Raw genomic sequence first — 22,638 nt, forward strand, 5'->3', positions numbered from 1 at the left:
GTCCTTCTGCATCTCATCTCACACTGAAGTCTAATCCAATCCATGCCACAGACAAAATCAGCTTTCTCTTTTTAAAAAGTTATGTTATTATGAAAATACCACATATTCAGAAAAAGTACATACACTAAGAACAGTTTAAATTATTATAAAGTCATCTTAGTAAAATGCAAATCTAACCTGGTTCCTGACATTGTCCTATCCTTTTCAAGGACCCCCCTCCCGCCCCCCACTGCCCTTCCAGGGAAGTCAAACCCTAGCAAAGTACAGAGAGCCCTTTGGGAAGTCACCTTACCCCACTCCTTCACCCTCATCTCCCACCAGGTCAGATGGCCCACCCCACATTCCAGCCTCATGGGCTATATCTCCTGGCTCTGGGCTTTGATCTTACATGGCTCCCAACTGAGAATCTGAGATGCATCTTCCCCTCCTTGATCTACCTCCTCCATGGCATTCTCACTTTGCTCTTCAGGAACAATGTGTTACTGCTCTTTTCAGAAGCTGCTGTGTCTGATATGAAAAGAGGCCTTTGGCAACACTGAATGGTACAGTAGTACAGTTCTTCACGGTTCACATGGAATATCAGAACCAGTGAAGTTCTAACATATATAGAACATGTCTACTCTGTCCAGAAAAACAACAAGAACAACAAAGTAGAGATCTGAGGTAATTATTTTTGGTTATTTACAATGATTTGGAGGAAGGACTCTACTTTGACTAAAGAGTAGACCTCAGTAATTACACCTCAGTAATTCCCACCCACAGTCTCTCACCACTCCAAAACTCAGGTCAAAGAAGCTGGTGATATTATTACTGCCATTATTTTAGCTAACCCATCCAGCTGTGTAAGTGAGAAAGCTCAGACACATCCTTTGACATTTCTCTCCCTGCCCCTTAACCTACTGCATACAATGTCCTATTTTGCTTCTTAAATTATCTCTGAAGCCACCCACTTCTAGGCATCTCCGGATCACTCTCCTTATCCAAGCTATCATTGTCTCCCACCCAGGACTACTATGACAGCCTCTTTACTGATTCACACAATCCACTCTGGCCTCTTCTCATCCACTCTCCATATTGGATGATTATTTCAACATTCCATCCCCATATCTGCATGGCTAAAACTTTTTAATGTCTTCTCTTCACTTTTGTGACAAAGCCAACACTAATATTTTCAGCACCTACAACAAGACTGGTACATGGTAAGCACATAATAAATTTGGATTACAAGAATAAAAGAGTATGACTTTCATCTATACTCCTCCTTTCTCTGAGAATTCTAGCCCTCTTGACTTTCAGTTCTACATTCCCTCTGACTACTTGGCTTTCCCCCTCTGTTTTGTACCTTCTTCCTTTCTTCCTTCAACAAGTTAATTCCTACCTTCTTCTTTCAGATCAGAATGTAGTCATCATATTTCCAGAACAGCTTTTTTAATCAACCTCACTACTCCAAAGTCTTCCTTACAGGCTCTCGCTGTACTATGAATTTCTTCTCCAGTCTTCGTCACACAGTTTTATATGCTTGTGTAATTACTGATGTCCACTGCCCTGTTAGCATGTAGCACTACGAAGGCAAGACCATGTCTCTTTTCCCTCATCGATATATCTCAGGTACTTGGGACAAGGTTTGACATTCAGGAGACATTCAATAAATAGTGAACAGACTAATGCATGCATTATGAATTAATGTACAGAGTGCCTAACTTTTTACAATTACATTGTAATATAGACTTGAAACCTAGAAGTTAATTTAGAGTTAAATCACAGAAGGTGGTTCTCCTTCTACCCTTCTTTTTTCATTGAAAGTCTTTGATGAAGTCTTAAAGCATAATTTCTGAACTCCTAAGATACAATGCTTTTAAATATTATTTCATTTGAATTGTTACAGGACAATTGTCCTTTTTTAGAATATACTTTCCTGAATTTGAAAACCCAAAACTAAAGAAGGAGACATAATTTGCAATAAGAATAAGTCCTGAATAAAATCAAAACCTTTCTAACCTAAAGCAAGATCTCATACTACCAATAACGTGCATATTATTTTTGGGGGGGAATAAATAAACCATTTAATTTTACATACAAATAATAAGGCTTGATGCTTCTTTGGCATACTGGTGTACATTCAGGATGTTTTGAATAAGTCACGATGTTTTAAACATCAATGCATATAGTTGATCAACGTGTCCAACATTCCCAGAAAAAAATCAAACCATAAGTTAAATACTTTTTAAAGGATTGATTTGAATTTTTTGACAAAGTATGTCTTATTAGTCTTTTAGTAAGATTCTGTCAAAACGATGGCAAGCCAGAGGCAGTGCCATCCACTGAAGATACTGCCACCAGTGTGAGAAATAAAGAAGTCCAAACATACTTAGGGTATATCTTTCTTTTGTGAAGAGGAAATCTGAGGCAATAATTTTAATTTTTGGATAATTTGTGGTGATGTGGAGATGGAGTATAGAGTCCTCTTTGGTTAAAGACTATGCCAGAGTTGTTTCCACCTCTATCCCACCATTTAGATATATAGTATAGGGATTCCTCCAAAAGTTAAAAATAGAACTACCCTACACTCAAGCCATGGTGCTACTGGGTATTTATCCAAAGAATACAAAGTCATTAATTCAAAGGGATACACATACCCCTTGTTTACAGCAGCATTATTTACAGTAGCCAAATTATGAAAGCAGCCTAAGTGTCTATAGATTAATCAATGGATAAAGAAGATGTGGTATACATATACCATGGAATATTATTCAGCCATAAAAAAGAATGAAATCTTGCCATTTGCCATGACATAGATGGAGCTATAGAGTATAATGCTAAGCAAAGTAAGTCAGAGAAAACAAATACCATATGATTTCACTCATATGTGGAATTTAAGAAACAAAACAAACAAGTAAAGGAAGAGAAAGAGAGAAATCAAGAAACAGAATCTTAATTATAGGGAATAAACTAATGGTTACCCGAAGGGAGGTGGATTATGGGACACTGGAAATAGGGAATGGGGGTATGCCTGAGTGGCTCAGCAGATGAGCGTCTGCCTTCAGCTCAGGTCATGATCCTGGCGTCCCAGGATCGAATCCCACATCAGGCTCCCTGCATGGAGCCTGCTCTTCCCTCTGCCTGTGTCTCTACCTCTCTCTGTGTGTCTCTCATGAATAAATAAATAAATAAATCTTTAAAATAAATAAGTAAATAAATAAATAAAATTTAAAAAAGAAATAGGGGATGGGGATTAAGGTGTGCATTTGCTGTGATAAGCATCAGATGATGTATGGAATTGTTGACTCACTATAATGTATACCTGAAACTGTATAATTTAACACTGCATTTAAAAAAGAAAAAAGTTATAAGAAATTTAAAAAAACTGAGTTAATAATACTAATGACACTCTAGCCTATTAGGCTGGTACTAATCTTGCACTTATTTCTTTTATTCGGGATCCCCTCACCCATTCCCTACGGTGAGCATTCAGTCTAATAAGTGTACTACGTCTGTCATTGGATATGCATATATCCTCATAAAGGACAAGCATTGGACTACAAGGCTATGCATGATCTGGTGCCCACTAGATCATCTCCCATTTTCCCCTATTTCATTCTACTTTAGCCATCATGACCTCCTAGCTATATCTTGAACTTACTAAGCATACCTCAGAACCTTGCTGTTTCCTTTGCCTGAAACACTTGCTGCTCTGATATCTAATGGCTCACTCTCTTTCTTCATGTCTATTTCAAATGTCACTTTATTTTTAAAAACCTTCTTTGGGACACCTGGGTTGTTTAGCGGTTGAGAGTCTGCCTTTGGCTCAGGGTGTATCCTGGGGTCCCAGGACCAAGTCCCACATCGGGTTTCCGATGGGAGCCTGCTTCTCCCTCTGCCTATTTCTCTGCCTCTCTTTCCGATGGGAGCCTGCTTCTCCCTCTGCCTATTTCTCTGCCTCTCTTTCTCTGTGTCTCGAATGAATGAATGAATGAATGAACGAATAAATAAATAAATAAATAAACAAATAAATAAAACAAAAACCTTCCGTAATCATCCTACTTAAAACAGCAATCCCCCTTGTCACTTTCTGCACTATATCTTAGTTTTTCTCAGTTGCAGTATTTGCTACCTGAGATTCCTTTCATACCTACCTTATTTTTTGTCTGTCTCCCATCACTAGAATGAGAGGCATTATGACACCATGGTTAAAACCTAGACTCCAGAGTTTGAGTTATTAAGCTTGCATTTTCACTCTACTACTCACTCTGATCTTCAGTAGGTAGCCTCATGCCTCAATATCCTCAGCTCTAAAATGGGGATGATGTCTCAAACTCAAACTGTCAAAATTTTATTCAACACACAATCCACACTATTTGTTATCTGTTATTATTATTACATTTATTTTTATTAATAGGATTAAGCTCCGTGAAGGCAGGGACTGAGTTCATATTTTCAGCATCAAGATAGTGCCTAACATTAGTCACTGAATATTAATGAGTGCTATTTTGATTTTTCTTTTTTTAATCAATCAATTAATTAATTAATTAATTTGAAAGAGAGAAAGAGAAAGTGTAGAGGGGAGAAGCAGGGAAGAGAGAGGGAGAATCTTGAGCAACTTGTGCACTAAGCACAGAGCCCAACTCAGGGCTCAATCCCGTAACTCTGAGATCATGCATGACCTGAGCTGAGATCAAGAGTCAGACACTCAACCAACTTAGCCACCTAGGTTCCCCAAATGAATGTTACTTCATATGTGTATGATTTTTTAAGGAAAAACTTTTAAGTATAACATACATATAGGAAAACGCCCACCATAATTATACAGCTGAGTGAATTTTCTCAAATAAATCCATAAAACCACCACACATGTTATAAGAAGAAATAAAACATTACCAGCCCACCAGGTGTCTTGTCCCAATAGTTATGACCGTCCTCAAAATGGTAACCACCATAATAAACTAATTTAGGGCAATTTTGTTTTCCTAATTTTAATTTTTGGTTAGTTAATACATATTGATACAAAAATACATTGTCATTTACATGGATTCTTGATTTATTTGACCAGTCTTTTATGGGCTTATTATATTATCACACAGTATAAAATAATATAATCACACTTGATGGAACACCTATTCTGTGTTAGGCATTGAACCTGGGCCTTTCTTTGCAAGAATTATTTAATTTTCCTCCTATGAGCTATTTTTAGTCTAATTTTTAGGAGGATAAAATGAAGCCCAGAGAGGTTAAATAACTTGCAGGTTACAGGAAGTGAGGAGCAAGGCTGGAATTTGAACCCAGACCTAACATTATAAAACACATTCTTAGCCAATTTGCCATATAATCACCCTAATTTTTACTGTGATAGGGATGCCTGAGTGGCTCAGTGGTTGAGCGTCTGCCTTTGGCTCAGGGTGTGAGACTCACCCCACTCCAGGAGGAGTCCTGGGATCGGGTCCCACATCAGGCTCCCTGCAAGGAGCCTGCTTCTCCCTCTATCTTCGTCTCTAATAATAATAAAAAATAAGTAACATTTAACATTTTGGAGCACTTTCTGTGTGTTATGCAATCTTTAAATATTTTAAGAATATTAAAAAATTTGCCCTTGGTTAAAAATATTAACCGCTTTACTCTTCAGATCAATCATGAATTATCTGGGAATAAACAAACCAGCCTCAAAAAAAGCAGCAGTCTTAAAATCAAGTCATATTTTGATCATTATGTAATGTAGGAATAAACTAGAGGACAATTCATTGTTTCATTGTATCATTTGGGAACTTCATCCATTGTAATGAACCAAAAAAAAAAAAAAAAAATCCCAAATCAAACTGACTTAAGCCAAAAAAAGACAAATGCCTTGAGTAACTGAAATCTCCAGTGGCAGAACTCCTGCAAGCAGGGATGGATTCTGGGCTCCATACTGTCCCACAACTTGTTTTTTTCCCCATCTTTCAGTCTACCCCTATCAGTTACCCCTATTATGTTGGTCTCTTGCTCAGACTCTACTTGGTATCTGGTACCTGACAGCAAGGCAAGAGGCAGCAGCTCCCTACGTCACATATACTCAAGTTCAAGGCCAGAGGTTAGTTTGCTAGCAGTTCTAGAGTTGCTCTGATTGCTCTGGGTTAAGTCACTGCCCACTCCTGAAATTATGAAGGGGCAAAGAAGATAAACTTCCCTGATTCTGGGGAAGGAGATGAGACTCATTGATTATGCCAGGCCAGTCACCAGTTCTACCTCCGGAACTAAGAGGTGAGGTTCCAGCTATATCAACTGGGACTAGGGTAGAGAGGTGAGTTCTCAGAAGAAAATCAGTGGAATAGATGCTATTGTAGATGATTCCCCCAACGAACCATACTTCCTGCTATTCACACCTTTTGTAGTCCTTCCCCTCCCTTCAAATCTGGGCCTATGACTAGATTTTTTTAAAAATAGACCTTATTTTTAAGGGCAGTTTTAGATTCATAGAAAAAATAAGGCCATAATACAGACAATTCTCACATACCCCCTCATCCAATTTCTCCTATTATTAACATATTTGCATAGTATATTTATTATAATTAGTGAATATATATTAATACATTTTTATTAGCTAACTGTAGTAATTTATTACTAATTTATTACTAATTACTGCCTAATGTCTTTTTCTGCTCCAGGATCTTATCCAGGATACCACATCGCATTTACTTGTCATTGTCTGTTTACCCCTCTTGGCTCTGACAATTTCTCAGACTTTCCTTGTTTTCGATAAACTTGATAGTTTTGAGGAGTACTGATCAAGTATTTTATAGAATGTCCTCCTATTGGAACTTGTCTGAAATTTTTCTCACAATTAGACTGGGGTTTGGGTTTGGGGAAGGAAGATCATAGAAGTGCCATTCTCATCACATCATAATAAGGATACATCATATCAATGGATTTATCACTGCTGATACTGATCTTGATCATATGGCTGAGATATTCCATTCTATACTTTTGGAAGGAAGTCATTATGAGCAGCCTGCAGTTAAGGAGTGAGGACTCCTGCTTCTCCTCCTTAAGAGTGGAGCATCTATATAAATTATTTGTAATTCTTCTTCAAAGGAAATTTATCTCTTCTCCTTTGTCTTCTCCCTTTGTCTTCTTCTTGAAAATTATTTATTCAATCATGTATTTATATATGTATAGATTCAATGGACCCCTATCTTATACTATGGGTTATAATCCAATACAACCTTTTTTTAAAGATTTTATTTATTTATTCATGAGAGACACAGAGAGAGAGAGAGAGAGAGGCACAGACACAGGCAGAGGGAGAAGCAGGCTCCATGCAGGGAGCCCAACGTAGGACTAGATCCTGGGACTCCAGGATCATGCCCTGGGCTGCATGCAGGCGCCAAACCACTGAGCCACCCAGGGATCCCCCACAATGTTATATTTTTTATTGCTCAAATTGTTCCTGCTTTGGCCATTGGGGACTCTATCAATTGGCTCCCATGATGACTAGATTTTTGACCAAGAGAATGAAACAAAAGTGATGCAGTGTGACTTCTGAAGCTAGGTCACAAAAAGGCTTGCAGGTCCTGTCAGGGTCTCTTGAACTCTTATTCAGGGAGAAACAGCCCCCATGTAAGAACTCTACCCTAAGGCTGTAATGCTGTGAGGAGTCCCAAACTAGCCATGTGAAATGAGAAAGACAGCAGCTTCTAGCTCTTGCAGCCATTCTGACTGAGCCACCAATTATCTAAGAAGTCATCTTAGATATCCAGCCCAATCAAGCCTTCAGATTACTGTAGCCTCAGCCACTACCTGACTGAAACAATAGGAGAGGGCCAACCAAGAGCCCCAAGCTCAACTGAGCCCAATCAATCTAAAGAACCTTAAGTGATAGCACTGAGTTGCTCTTTTAAGGCACTAAATTTTGGGGTACTTTGTGACATAGCAAAAAAAAAAAAAAAAAAACCTAAAACTAAAACTAAAACAGATGCAAAAATCTAGTTTAGTATTAACTCTCAAACTAGAATAAATTTTATTAAACAACATATTGTGATGGCTCTTTTGCCTTATCATCCAGAAGAAATCATTTATTTAAATCAACTTATTTATGTGACAAAATGTTAATGAATCTTTTTCTTGTCAAGTGATGTCATTTAACCTCGGAGGATCTCAAAGTAACATTGTGATCAGAAACATTGCTCCATACAGATAGTTAGGCTTCTAAAGACATTAATGTCAGTTCAAAACCTGTAATATCAGTCTTGAGTAACTCTGCTGTCTGCCTAACAATTAGTCATAGCCAAGTAAACTTCTGAATAGGACTTTCAGGTAGCAGTATTTTTAAAAATCCAGAAACCTGGAATGTCTTCCACTGTCATGATTGGAAGTAGATTTCTACATTTGAGCCCATCTAAACTTCTACTGGCCTCTTTATAAGAGCTTGGGGAAATAGAAGTCTCCATTCTACCAGAGGGCAAACATATTGCTTTTCTACATGAATTGCACATTTCCAAGAGGTTATGGGGGTGGGGAGGGTGAGGTGGTGAAAAAAAGCCAAAATACAACTCCCTCCACACAAGATAAGATTACTAGTATCAAGATTAGATTACCAGATTCAAGGAGGCTATGTCACATCTATTTTTTTCTACAAAGGAAGATAGATTATATTTCTATTTTACTTCTGGTTCCCCTTCCTTTCTTTATTCATATTTCCTGTCTCTCATTGAAATTGTTTGCTCCCAGAAATTTTATGTGCAAATATATTTAAGCTTCAATGATACATATTTATTTTATCTAGAATTTGTAATAATTTACTTGGCTTAAGTTTATCTAGAGATATTTGCCTAGTAAATTAATAGAATAAACAAAGCTAAAAGGATTTATTACAAAATAGTTAAGATCAAAGTATTTTTATGGTTTTAAACATTATATGAACATGTAATTGCTAACCTGCAAACAAGTCTTACCTATTTACTGAAGATTCAACTTAGAAATACATTAATTAGTTTAATTTGCCAAAACAATACAAAGATATTTCTTTTTAAGTATTCACCAAGAGGGGCCACTAGAGATAGTGATAGAAGGTTCCTAGAAGTTATAGTTAGGACTCTAGTTTCTGAACATGAAGACTGCACCTTAGGAGGCATTCAATAAATATTTGCTGAATGAATGAGTCAATGATTCAGACTTCAATAATTTAAGTTTAGGGACTTAATACAGAGGTTTCAAATGGCAATTCATGGGCCAAATTTAGTCCAGTCTTCTCTGGATTAGCTTTTATATTGTTATATTTTGTTTTCTTTTGCAAAAAAAAAAAAAAAAAAAAAAGAAAGAAAGAAAAAAAAGGTAGTAAATTCAATTAGTTAAAAAAAATCTTTTTAAAAAATAGTATATAGTGAAAAATCTCACTCCCACTTCTGTCTTACCTAACCACATGACCCCAACTTCTCTCAAGGTAATCTCTTTATTAGTTTTTTGAGTATTTTTCTAGAGTCTCTTTAGGTAAATTACAAGAAAATATGCACAGTCTTATTATCCTCTTTCTTACACAAAGATAGGATTATACACACTGCTTTTTATCATGCTTTTTTTCTACAGAAATTACATTCTGAGATCTTTTCCTATCATTATGTCATTTCTATCATTATAAACCAGTTAATTCCACTCATGCATTTTATGCCCAGCCATGGTAGGCATTTGAGCTATACCTAGAGTGATACTATCAAAAGCAAAGTGGGAACTAACACATATTTTGCCTTGCTTTATCACACCAAAGTAGCTGAGCAGGGATGGGGAGGCCGCTGCATAGTAAGTATCTTACACATAGTGGGCACATCTTACATACTAATTACACTAAATAAACTGCAAATATAGTGCCTACAGATGATTAGCGGCCCCACTCCACACCTTACATACACACACACATACACACACACACACACACACACACACACACAGACCTGGAAATGCCAAATCAGTGACAATGCCAGTGAGAAAATCTCAAAATTTCTTTCCCTTTCCTCTAAGTGCCCAAGTCCTCCCATCCCAACTCCCTACATTACACTTTTTTTTTCCTACATTACACTTTCTAAGGTAAATTTACTAGATGTAGTATTTCCTAGACTTGTGTAATCTCAAGAATTTTAATAGTCCTTGTTAAAACTTCAGATTCCCAGACGCATCCCTTGGACATTCACATCTAGGTCTGAATCTCTGCTTTTAGGATCAGGGAAGTTTAGGAATACTGTTCTAAGATGTTGCTAAATACATTCTCATGCCTGTGATGAAACAGTTCTCTTAGGGATCAATCATTATAATTAGATATCGAGTACCTTATTAGATGCCCTTTCTAATAGCTATTTTAAAGAAATCTTCTTTTAGAGAAGTGCTTCCCCAAGTTTTTCACAATGATAAATATATAAAATATTAATACTCATTTGCATACTTGAGGAGGCCACTGTCAACCAGAGGCAATAAATCCAAGGACTTTGGAAGGATGGCAAGGTGAAAAGTAATATTTTATAGCACAATGCTTGGTAAATTCTGCTTTAGAGCATCTTGAAGGGAAGGGGAAAAGAAGCTAGCATTTGTTCAGTTCTTATATGCCTGGTGCTATACTTAAAACTAAGGCTTTTTATCTTACACAATCTACTAAGCATAGGAGGATATGTATTAATTCCTCCATTTCAAAAAACAAACAAACAAACTGAGACAGATTTAGATCAAACTTCTTCCAAAGGTAGAGTCAAGAGCTTGAATTTGAACTGAAATTTCTGGCTGCCACATCCAACATTTTTTTTACCATTGCCTCAAATAGTAGCCAATACATATCTCAAAAATTAAGTAATATTGAAGAACTCAAATGACAAAACTTTTCCAGGATGCATTTTGGCTTCAACCCTAGTTTTGCTGAGGACTCTGAACACAACCCTGTTTGTGATAGCCAGTCTCCAAGCTGGCCCTCAGTGACCCTGCCTCTTGATATTTGTGCTCTGATATTCTTCCTCCCACACTATATCATGATTGGTCTACAAGACCAATAAAATACAGCAAATATAATGATGTGTGACTTTAAATATTAAGCTACTCACTCTGGAAGAATCTAGCTATCATGTGGTGAGGATACTTGAACAGACCTATGGAGGGTCCTAAGTAGTGATATTTGCCAATAGTCATGGGAATGGCCATCTCAGGAGCAGTTCCTTTAGCACCAGTCAAGTCTTCAGATGACTGCAGTTCTAGCTGATTTCTTGATTGCAGTTTCATTAGACACCCTGAGTCAGAGCCCCCCACCCAGCTAATCTGCTCCCAAATCCCTGACTCACAGAAACTGTCAGATAATACATGTTTATTTTTTAACCAACTAACTGCTGTAATAATCAGCATATAACTAGCAAAGGTTTCAATTATATGGATAGGAAAAACAAAACACAGTAGACATTTGCCTCCATTGTGATCTATATTGACATTATACCATAGTCAACTGAGGGAAGAAAAAAATGCAAGATTTTTATTTCAATTTTTAAAAATTAAATAAATAAAATCACTTTGAGATCGATCAATCTACCTACCTACCTACCTACCTATTAAGATTTTGTTATCCTTTCCAAACATTTTTAATTTTTGTATTTTGTTTTATCAAGGACTGGGAGTGAAAGTAGAACAAAACTATCAGGGCAAGGTCACTTCAACTAAAAAGTAATGAAAGTATTTACCTGAACTTGATGTTTGAACCAGTATGACTGAAATATCAAATAATTTACCAAGTGAGTAGAAGTACTTTTGTAAATCCAGCTCAGCGCTATGCCAGAGTCTGAAAATACACAGAACTGAATTTTCCTCTGTCCAAGGTAGATTTTTTTTCTTTTTTTGTTCTTTCCTTTTCTTTTTCCCTTTTTTGCTTTTGTTTTCTTTTTGCTCATGCTCTTGGAAAATTAGTCTATAATTATAATTAGGTCTGAAGAAAGTTCATTTAAATTTCTGATAATTTTTTGATCACACTTAAAAAAATTACCAAGGAAGTAACAAGTAAGCAAAAATACAGCAAATACCATAACAACATGATAAATAAGTTATAGGGATGGCAAATATTATCATGGCACACTCATTTGGGCTTTATTTTTGCCAAGTATTTTATAATTATTTGTACCTCCAAACATCAAAGCAATATGATATAATAATACCCTAACTCAAAATTATTAAATAAGGAAACTCAGACAGGCTAGATGAAGTGCACAAGAGGTTTTTGTAAGCATTAAAAATAAACTCAGGTAATATAATCTAGCACTTGGGCACCCCAGAATTGGGGTGGAAGATGAAGGGGAGAAGGGTTGGTAAAGAGCACAACTTAAAAGTAACCTCCTTCCCCTCACCCACCTCCAGGCATCTGGGATTCTTAAGTTCCTTCCATCCTGCTCTAAATCTTTCATGGGATAGCAATTAGTATTGCTTGTTGTCTATCTTTATGGCCTACCTCCAAGCTGTCCATAGTCCTATCCTACCAATGATTACCCAAAGGAGGCTGACCAAGGCTACTGTCCAACAGGCAGGTGCATTCCTTCTATCTAGAAAATTTTATACATGTGAGAGAAGCAGTTATACCTCTAACATTTGTAGCACCAGGGCAAGAATACAAATGAAGGCCCATTTATTAAAAGTAATATATAAAAAAAAAAGTAATAAATCAGGCTAACAAAACTGTTAGCTAAAATATGTTTTATCTTCCTATCTTAACAATTTCATAACAAAATTTTTCAAATATGTGCAAAGCTATGGATTTTATAGAACTAAAAGTCAGCAAAATAACAAGATTACTGAGTTCAATTATTATTATACCTAATATTTGGATGAGCAGTCAAGATATCCATAATTCATAAAATATTACATTTTTATTCTATAAAATACATTTTTCTTGCCTTTGGCTCACCAAGATTACTAATGATGTTATTAAATCAAGATTTTTAGATAATTTGAGTTCTACTGACAGGAGACTGTCACCTGGACAGACAATGCCAAACTCGACAGACAACCTTTCCTGGGCCAAAAGTATTACACAGTTTTTATTTCATTTGGAAAAACAGCTCTGCTGAGATAGTGACGAATGGAATTGTCAACAAAATTTTTAAAAAGATACTCAGTTCAGAAGTGAACATTTATTTCACATATTATGCTCAAACATTAGAATGGATCTGCCTATGATACATTGTTATTGCAAAACAATATTACCAAGCAGTTGAATTTCATCATATACATTGCTATCACATCATGATTTTTCAGGATCTCTTAAAACAGTATCTAGATTCATACAGTTTTCCTAATTCTTTTGCTTTTACACTCTTTAATTCTGGAATATTTTTTTAAAAAAAACCTTGAAAACAGAAGCATGTTGCTCAATTTGTTCAAATTGTTTTTTAGTCTCTAATAGCCATAAAATAGCCTTTATAGAAATTAATTTGGGGACTCTTCATGTGTGTATGTGAATCCTCTCCTTTGTAGTTTTTTGACCATTTTTATTTCTTCATTTTAATTTTCTTATTTTTTTTCAAATTGTCACTTTTGCTGCATAGTGCTCTTGCAGTTTCTATTTATAAAAACTACTTTTGCTAAATTTTAACTGTTTTCTAATCTTTTTAAAAGTGAAGTACCCAAACTCAGATCTGTTTTCTTCTAAGCTTTTGCTAATATTAATATCAAGAAAACATTGTTAATCTATGTGTATTAGGTCAAATTTGATGTTTATCTCAAGATGTTCCACCTTTGAACAGATCCGGAAAATATATAATGTTTAAACTGTTCCAAAAAACATCAACAACATCAGCAACATTGAGGCAATCTCTCTCAGCAATAAATTCAAACTATGTACCATAAATTACATAAAGAATCATTCTGAATCTTTCCCCAAAATGACTTCATGTTATCAACCATGTTAGCACCACTATCACAGTTTTGTCCTCAACAGTCTTTTATTTTTTAATGTAATGTTTTTATTAGTCTCAGATAAAATTCCTTCTTTCCTTTTTTTTTTTTTTGACTAGAGTTGACATACAAAGTTACATTAGTTTCAGATGTGCATCATAGTAATTCAACTTCTCTATACCTTACGCTATGCTCATCACAAGTGTAGCTACCATCTGTTACCACACAACACTATTATAATATCATTGACTATATTTCCTATGCTGTGTCTTTTATTCCTATAATTTATCCATTCCATAGATGGAAGCCTGTATTTCCCACTCCTTTTCACCCATTTTGCTCATTCCCTGACCACTCTTCCCTCAGTTTGTTCTAGTTACAGGTCTGTTTCTGCTTTTTTCTCTTTGTTCATTTGTTTAATTCTATCACAGAGTCATCATTTTTTTCATTAATTTTTACCCATCTTAAATTTTTGGTCATTCTTTCTTCAAATTTCAAGATCATTTCTACAAATCCTAGATATTTGCCATTAAGTTCTACAAATATTGTGCTGCTGTGCTACAAGAAGTATCATTAAGCTTAGATGAATAATAAATACAAAACATATTCATTAAAGAGCATTGTGCCCATGTGCTAGTCTGACATTTATTTTTATTTTTGGAATTTTTATCGGTTGCAGTTTATTTCATACTTTTTTTTTCAGTTCTAGTAATTATATCCAAACCTTTTTGTGAGCAAATGACATTACATGGCATTTTAATTGAGAATTTAAGTGTTTCCTATCACAAATACATTCATTGGCTGAAGTCAATCATGAAGATTGGTTAGGAAATATACTAACAAATGAAAACAAAAGTAGTTTCTAAGTAGAGAATATAAAAAAGCCAGTTTCTACAATCTCCTATTTGAAAATTTTGGAATAAAATGAAATATTTAAAATTCTGGCATGTTTATGCAATGGAAGATTCTAATCATTAATTTGATCCTGAATGTGTTTTATTAGCAACATTGTCAGAAGGATATGGAATTGCCATTTCCAAGATCATCATCCAGTCAAATACTCTGGAGTATTCTTCCTCTATTTGCTAATATAAAGACCATTCATTTCTCCATCTTCTAACTGGCAGGACAGAGTTGCTTTTGTTGTTTCTGGATTATGAAAGTGATATAAAATTAATCCTCTTTTTCAATCTCACTGTTTTAATTAATAATTAAATTTTCATTTGATAAAGAATGTAAAGTTGAGAGAGGTTTTTATCTGACCTATTTAAGCTGTGTATTGATGAGAATAATGTTCTTGTTAATTTGCATTGTTTTGATCAGTGGTTACATCTCCATTAAATAAGAACTTGTAATCTCTTGTTTGCAAATTCTATTAGGGCTATGCTCAATAGTCTGCTCACTTACATTGTTCCCATATTTTTATTCTTAACTTAAGTAGACCCTCATTCTGAAAATTCTGTATTTCTTTTTTCTTTTCTAATATGTACTTTTGAATTCCCCATTTCTATCACAATTCTATTTTTCATTGGCCCTCATTCTCAAGGATCTAAAAGATTAAAAAGTAAAAGGTAATTGTATAAAGAGTACAAAATTAAAATATTTTTAAATCAGAAATACAAATTTAAAATGCAGAAAAACGAAAACTTTTCATGTGTTAATAGTTCTTTTTCTTCTAAAATATACAAAATTAAGATTAAAAGATAATATCAACTATAATGAATTATCAGATAATAAACCAAAACTAAATGCTGAATTTTTATTTTACTTTTTGAAAATTTAAATACTCTCATTAAACAAAAATAAAACTACTTGCATTTCTAGCATTCAATGTCCATCTAGTTGCCAAAGTTTAAGAGTTGGTATCACACTTTAAGCATATTACATCTAGACATAGATGCACACAAATATAAGACTGCAATATTAATTGTTTAATATTATGAAATACTCTTCAGCCATCATTTATAATAATTGCAAATACTGAGGATATCTGGAGTAAGTCCAGAACCATAAATTGCTTTATGTGGAGAGAAGCAAGAAAATGGATGCTCAGCACTAGTGGGAAATAAAACTTCATTATGCAGATACTCAATGTATTCATGCTGTGAGAAGAAGGATTTGACAAGTTAATTAGTTTGTCTTTTCTCTTATTTAAATGTTTCTCCCATTCAAATCCTCCCTGGACTCTGAAGTGTTCTCCTTGTCTCATGCTGGAGGTAGCATAACCCACAATATATCACAGCATTCAGATGTAATTGCTTTTTATTTCTAGGAGTTAGTTAAAAGATGTGGGAAAGCATTTCCCTGTATCCTGATGAGTGTTAGTCCACAAGCATGAATGTATAGCAAAAGAGCCTGCGTTTTTTTTTTTTTAATAATTTATTGTTTATGTGTTACATATATATTTGTGATTTGAGAGCCCTCTGAAGCACAGGATCCAAACTCTCATTTTCTCAGATCTAAGTATGGTCCCAAGCTCATCATTCCACATCTTCTCTACTCCTTTCTTAGTCTACTGCCTCGGTGTGCATCAAAAACCACTGCCCCTCCCTCCGTGGCTCAGTTTAAGCCCCTGATTAATTTATTCTTTTGGTCATTCTGAATTTATTTAGAATCTGAACAAAAAAAGTCCAGACTCTCACATGTTAAGCATTATCTGTGAGGAAAGCAGATCCCCCTATAGTAAAGATGAATAGTCAAACTTTTGTATATGCTGTTCCCTCTGCCTGAAACACTGTGCTACTCTTCCTCAGATCTCTATTCAGTTACAACTTCCAGAGAAAAGCCTTCCTTGGCAGCCACAATTAGTTCACATTTCCCTACGTTCCCCTAGCATCTTGGTCTATTTAATAGAGTGATGATGTTATATTTATTTCTGCAGTTTAAGTAGAATTTGTCTCCCTCCATAAAGAGGAACTGACATGAGGACGGTGTCTGAGTGTGTCTTGATTCAGTATTATTTCCCCAGAGCTTACGCTATGTTTTGCACAAACAAGACACTCAAGATTTAATTAATTGGGAGCCATTTAGCCGCATCTTACATTCTGTTTTCTTCCTTGCTTTTAGATCTTGGTCAAATCATGTGGCTAAAGAAAATCTATTTGCCTTTTAGATCTCAGCTTAATAGTGCCTTCTTAGGAAAGCTTTCCCAGACCTCTATGACAAATCCAAGTTCCCTTATTTTTTTGTGTTTGAAAAAATTGAAAACTTCATTTGGCTTCCTAATGTGACTTCAAACCATGTGTTTATACCTGAGCACCCATGCTCCTGTGAATTCTCCCCAAAGTTGTGGAAAATAGCATATTGAAAAGATTGGTTTCATGGAGGGCATGTGCATTACAGCAATTTTAGAAGTAATTCCACTGGCTTGATAAAATATTTTTTTTTTTAAGATTTAATTTATTTACCTGAGACAGAGAGAGAGTGAGAGAGAGCCCATGACTGGTGGGCAGAGGGAGAGGGAGAAGCAGGCTCCCCGCTGAGCAAGGAGCCAGACAGACATGGGGCTGCATCCCAGGACCCCAGGATCATGTATGACCCAAGCTAAAGGCATACACGTAACCAACTGAGCCATCCCAGTGCCCCTGGCTTAGCAAAATCTTAAGTATGGCCACAGAGCATGAACAATTTTAGCAATAAGTGTATTTTCTCCAAATCAATGCTTTTGAACACTGGCTGACATGGGAACTGGGAAGTACTTTTTCTAATATGATCACATTATTTTGAAGTAGTTCAGGATTTATCCTCAGCCTTCAGTTTTACCTGGACACTAAGCAGCTGGGGAAAGATAAACAAATATTTCCGGAAAGTTTCTTGACTCCTTTTTTGTAAGTTTTAACTCCATTACCATGAAATCATTTGTTTATTATAGAATGACTTTCATCCTGGTTCTGCTGAGAACTTGAAAAACTAGAAGAACCAACAAATGACGATAAAGTATCTCTCTATATTTTCCTATTACTCTCAATATCTGGTGGACACAGACCAAACTAATTTCACTTCCTGCCTCTTCAGCTTTCCCATACACATGTGTAATATATCTGGTCTCTGCCTCTCTGTACAATTTTCCTTGTATTTTAAAAGAAAAGACAGCAAAATTGGACTATTAGAGCCATTGACATCACAACCCACAAAATAACTGTTGTTAAGTTGAATCAGCAGTGAAAGTTTTTTAGTAGATCTTTATTTTCCTCTCATTTGAGTCTTCATCTATTTTAAGCAATGGCATAATTAATTGGAAATGGCGAGTCAAGTTGGAGACAGTCAAACAGGGTACCTCATTCTCCTGAGTTACTACTAAGAGTACATGTGGCCTGGGGGTATTGGCTGGCTCTGTCTCAAACAACTAAACTTTCTACCCAAAGTGTCCCAAGAATAGAGAAGGATTTTTTTAAACTCAGTTAGTTGGAGGAAATCTGAAAAAGCATCAGACTACTTATATTCAAACTCAAATGATCAAGCACTAGTTCTTTCACTTAATCAATCAGAGAAGCTTTACTAAATGAGACTCAGAAGCAGAAAAAAATAATTTTTAATATGTTAAGAAGTAAATTAGCAAAAATATGACCTGGAATATGACATTTAACCATGCCAAAAGGCCCAGCCTTCATTTGGAATCAATGAGATTATACTGGCAAAAAAAGTGTACCATCAAGTTCTGAGAAAGTGAGCACTGGACACCTTGGCTCTGTGGACTTAGAAACAGACGGGGAAAATACACATTTTTTTCTACTCATATAAAAACAATGTTAAAATTGCTTTGAGTCCTTACTTCACATAAAATAACATTAATCTATTTTTAATCAAGGTAATATGTTATAAAAAGAGAGCTTAATTCATCTGTTTTTATCAGGTAATAAAATGGAAGTGAGGGGCTAATAAATGTCTATTATCTTGCTACTAGCTGTAAAAGACATACCTCAGGTGTTTTATCTGCTGTAAAACAGCAGATGTTTCTGCTGAGATTCTGTGTAAAATCTTTGGAGCCAACAAAGCACTTTTCTTTGTGGTTGACAGGAGCCAAAAAGGGAGTCCTACTGAAGTCTTGTCCAATCTCTAGGGATTCTAAACAGCACTGCCATATTTCTTCTACTCAGCCTCAACTGGGAAGTGAAACATTACTTTTTTCAATTATTTTCAGGTGAAGAAATGTTTTAACTTTTTGCCTTTATAAAGCATCATGTAAGTATGCTTTTCTTTCTTCCCCCAACTCCCACCTTTGGATTGTTTATTTTTTGGTTATTTTTTAACCACAGGTAAATTTTTAAAATGACTGAACTTGCTAAGTACAGCTCCTGACACAATATGAGTAAATTGAAAATCTTTCCCTTCAAAATAATAAAATCAACTTTGTGTTCTAGAGGTAGAGACTGCTAAAAAGTCACTTGGGGCAAATACTGCACAATATTTCTGCACAATTTTTATTTCATGTCAATTTAGGGATTATGGCTTTAGTAAATGCTTTGCCTGCATTGGATGATAATACCTCTGTGGCTTTTGTTAGCTATTTCATTTCTTGGCTGAAATTACTTTGAAATAAAGGAAAGTCTGTGTTTACTTTGTAACTATTTCATTAATAGGTTATGTCACATTTTCTCATTGGTCAGATTTTATTGTGTAAAAACATGAAAGTTATTTCTACAGGATTTTATTAGCTATCCATGTTTCCAATGATAAAGTTGGAAACAAAATTTCATCTCCTTATCACATTGCAGTCTTATTTTTTATTTCTACCCTTCATTATTTAACTGGCCTGTTATACAAAACAGGATTATTTAAGATTATCTCACAACATTGCTATGTCCTAAAATTTTCCATGACCCATATTTTGGATCATATTTTCAAGACTTTTAAATAGTGAATAATTTTATGCTTATCCAGGATCCAATCTTTCCATGACTGTTCCTGTTCTCCGTGTCCCCGTTCACAGGTCTTTTCGCATAAAGCAGCCATAAGAAGACATATTTCAGAGGTTCTGAAAGCAAGAGATTTGGAAACCTCAAATCCCTCACTAGTCTTGAGCGTAGCTGTCAGTCTGACAGTATTAATTTATTAATTAATATTACAATTTTGGGGGATCCCTGGGTGGTGCAGCGGTTTGGCGCCTGCCTTTGGCCCAGGGCGCGATCCTGGAGACCCGGGATCGAGTCCCACGTCGGGCTCCCGGTGCATGGAGCCTGCTTCTGTCTCTGCCTCTCTCTCTCTCTCTCTCTCTCTCTCTCTCTCTCTCTGTGACTATCATAAAAAAATAAAAACAAAAATCTAGGAGTATTTATATAAAATAAAATGGAGGAGGAATTATTCATAATTTAAAAAAAAAATATTACAATTTTGTGTCAAGGTACAGGAAAGGCCCAAACAACTCCCATAAGTGGCATTTCAAGGTAAAACCTTATTTAGACTCTCATCAGTAAAGTAAAACCAAGGCTATCATTTTTACCAAGGAATGATGCCCTTCACCCTAAATCCACAAGAGTTATTTGTTAAAAGCCATCCTAAAATTACCTACATCCTTACCTCTTATACCCAAGTTTCCCAAAAATGGTTAAACCATCATTTCCTAGCTTATCTAGAACACGGAGTCCCCTCTGCTCCACCACCATGACTTCACAATCACTAGGGAAGTAGTGTGGGGGATGTCTTGAGGGATAAAGGGGCAAGAGGAGAGAGGAGACACCTGTTCTACCTCCTTTTCCCAGTCACCCTTGAGCAGACGTTGTGCTATGTCTGAAAATTTTCCAGAGACTTCCATCCACCAGCATAATTGCCACATAGAGATTGAGGGATGATTAGTGTATGTGCCAACTTGGCTATGCTATAGCATCCATTTATTTAATCGAACACTGATCTAGGTGTTGCTGTGAAATTATTTTTGTAAATGTGCTTAGTATCTACAATCAGTTGATTTTAAGTAAAGAAGATTACCCTCAATACCATGAATGGGCCTCATCAATCAACTGACGGCCTTAAGAGTAAAAGCTGAGGTTTCCTGGAGAAGAAGAAATTTTGCCCCAAGACTAAAACATCAGCTCCTACCTGAGGTCCAGCCTGCATGCCTGCCTGCGTCACAGATTTCATGCTTGTCAGTCCCCAACATGTCATTAGCCAATGCCTAAAAACAAATTTAGTTAGTTATTATATGTATTGATTCTGTTTCTCTGCAGAACCCTGACTGATACAGAGCCTAATTCCATTCCTGCTCCTTACAGAGCCTAGTAAAATTATTTACTGTGAATTAAGAGGAATTATGAATAGATATGCCTGTTCATATTGGAGAAGTACAGTTCTAAGAACTACCCTTAAACTTGGGAGGATTGCTGGAGAAAAGCAGAACATAGCTGTCTTCCATGCTAGGCTATGTATACGTAGGGACCACTGCACTAGATATCTTTTTTTATACTTTTTTTTTTGCCTCATTTTATTTTATTATTTTTTAAAGATTTTATTTATTTATTCATAAGTGACAGAGAGAGAGAGAGGCAGAGACACAGGCAGAGCGAGAAGCAGGCTCCATGCAGGGAGCATGACGTGGGACTCAATCCCGGGACTCCAGGATCCCATCCTGGGCCGAAGGCAGGCACTAAACTGCTGAACCACCCGGGCTTCCCGTTCTGCCTCATTTTAAATATGTAATTGTATTTGTTATGGAGGAGGGGGAAACCAATGCCTATGAGAAAACAGATACCCTATATATAGAAAGGTATTATCTTTTATTGTTCTTTAGAAATCATAAGCCCTGATAGTTCACCATAACATATATTGGATAAATTCTATGGGTCAGGAATTATGTTAGTTCTTTAATGCCCCAAACACACACACTAAGAATAATAGCAGAGAACCTAGGATTGTGAGTAACCATGTAATACTCCCAAATAAGCTGATGTCACCTGGAAATGGTAATGACAAATTTCCATTTCCACTTGTATATGTGGAGTGCCTTGGGAAAATCCACTCTCTTTTCTTACCCTGTTGCCCACCTTTATTGGTCTTTGCCACCTTGGTTTCTGAAAGTAGCAGGAATAGTAGCAGTATCTCCCAGTACCAAGATAGTCACAAGATGGGCTTTCGAGGTAAGGAATAATGAATGAGAGGCACCCTGAACCTCCACAGGTGCCCAAGCTCATTTGTTGACACTGGAAGTGTATTTGTGATGCTAATCTACTTTATACTCCTGATGGATGCAAAAAGTGATGGAATACAAACACTATGCAATTTAGACTCTGTTTAACTTCTCAATTATAGTGAAGTGGAAACTTTTCCAATAGTTACAGATGGTTAGATGGAATTCTTCCTTCTTTGAAAAAACAGCAGTAAGCTACTATAAGGAATTATAGCAATGTATACTTACCACGTGCTCACTTACTTCAGGCTAATTTCTTTTAAGTTATGCATAATTCTAAAAAAAAAAAGTCCCAAAATTTGCAACAGAAAGAGAGCAGTATACTAGAAGGTCAATGAGATTATTTTTTAAAAATTGTCAAAAGTACACTGAAAACAGCAAAGATGTGACAAAGAATAAAAACTGCTATAAAAATACACCAAAACACCAGAGGAGATGCCCCACACACTTCAGTGTCCTCCTGTTCTATATTACATTACAGTATAATAACTGACATTTATAATGATGAGCCTAAGTCTACAAATTCTATTTAAGGTAGAAAAGGATATGATACATTTTAGAAAGATGTGCAAGGAAAAAAAATCTTTAAAAAAGGGTGGGTATAAAGTGAGTAAACTTGAGGAATACTATGTATTTTTAAAATCAATAAA

At 35.7% G+C, this 22,638-nt stretch overlaps 1 long non-coding RNA gene across 1 annotated transcript in view; it reads right to left on the minus strand.

Moving 5' to 3' along the window:
• The window catches only part of LOC121490187, a 245,695-nt gene that overhangs the window by 160,415 nt on the left and 62,642 nt on the right, over positions 1–22,638 (minus strand). The window contains exon 3 of the long non-coding RNA XR_005987528.1: positions 20,905–20,980. This is a non-coding gene — a long non-coding RNA (uncharacterized LOC121490187). The remainder of the gene's footprint in view (positions 1–20,904; positions 20,981–22,638) is intronic.

This window comes from Vulpes lagopus, chromosome 4, assembly GCF_018345385.1.
Source record: "Vulpes lagopus strain Blue_001 chromosome 4, ASM1834538v1, whole genome shotgun sequence".
In the NCBI taxonomy this organism is placed as follows: Eukaryota; Metazoa; Chordata; class Mammalia; order Carnivora; family Canidae; genus Vulpes; species Vulpes lagopus.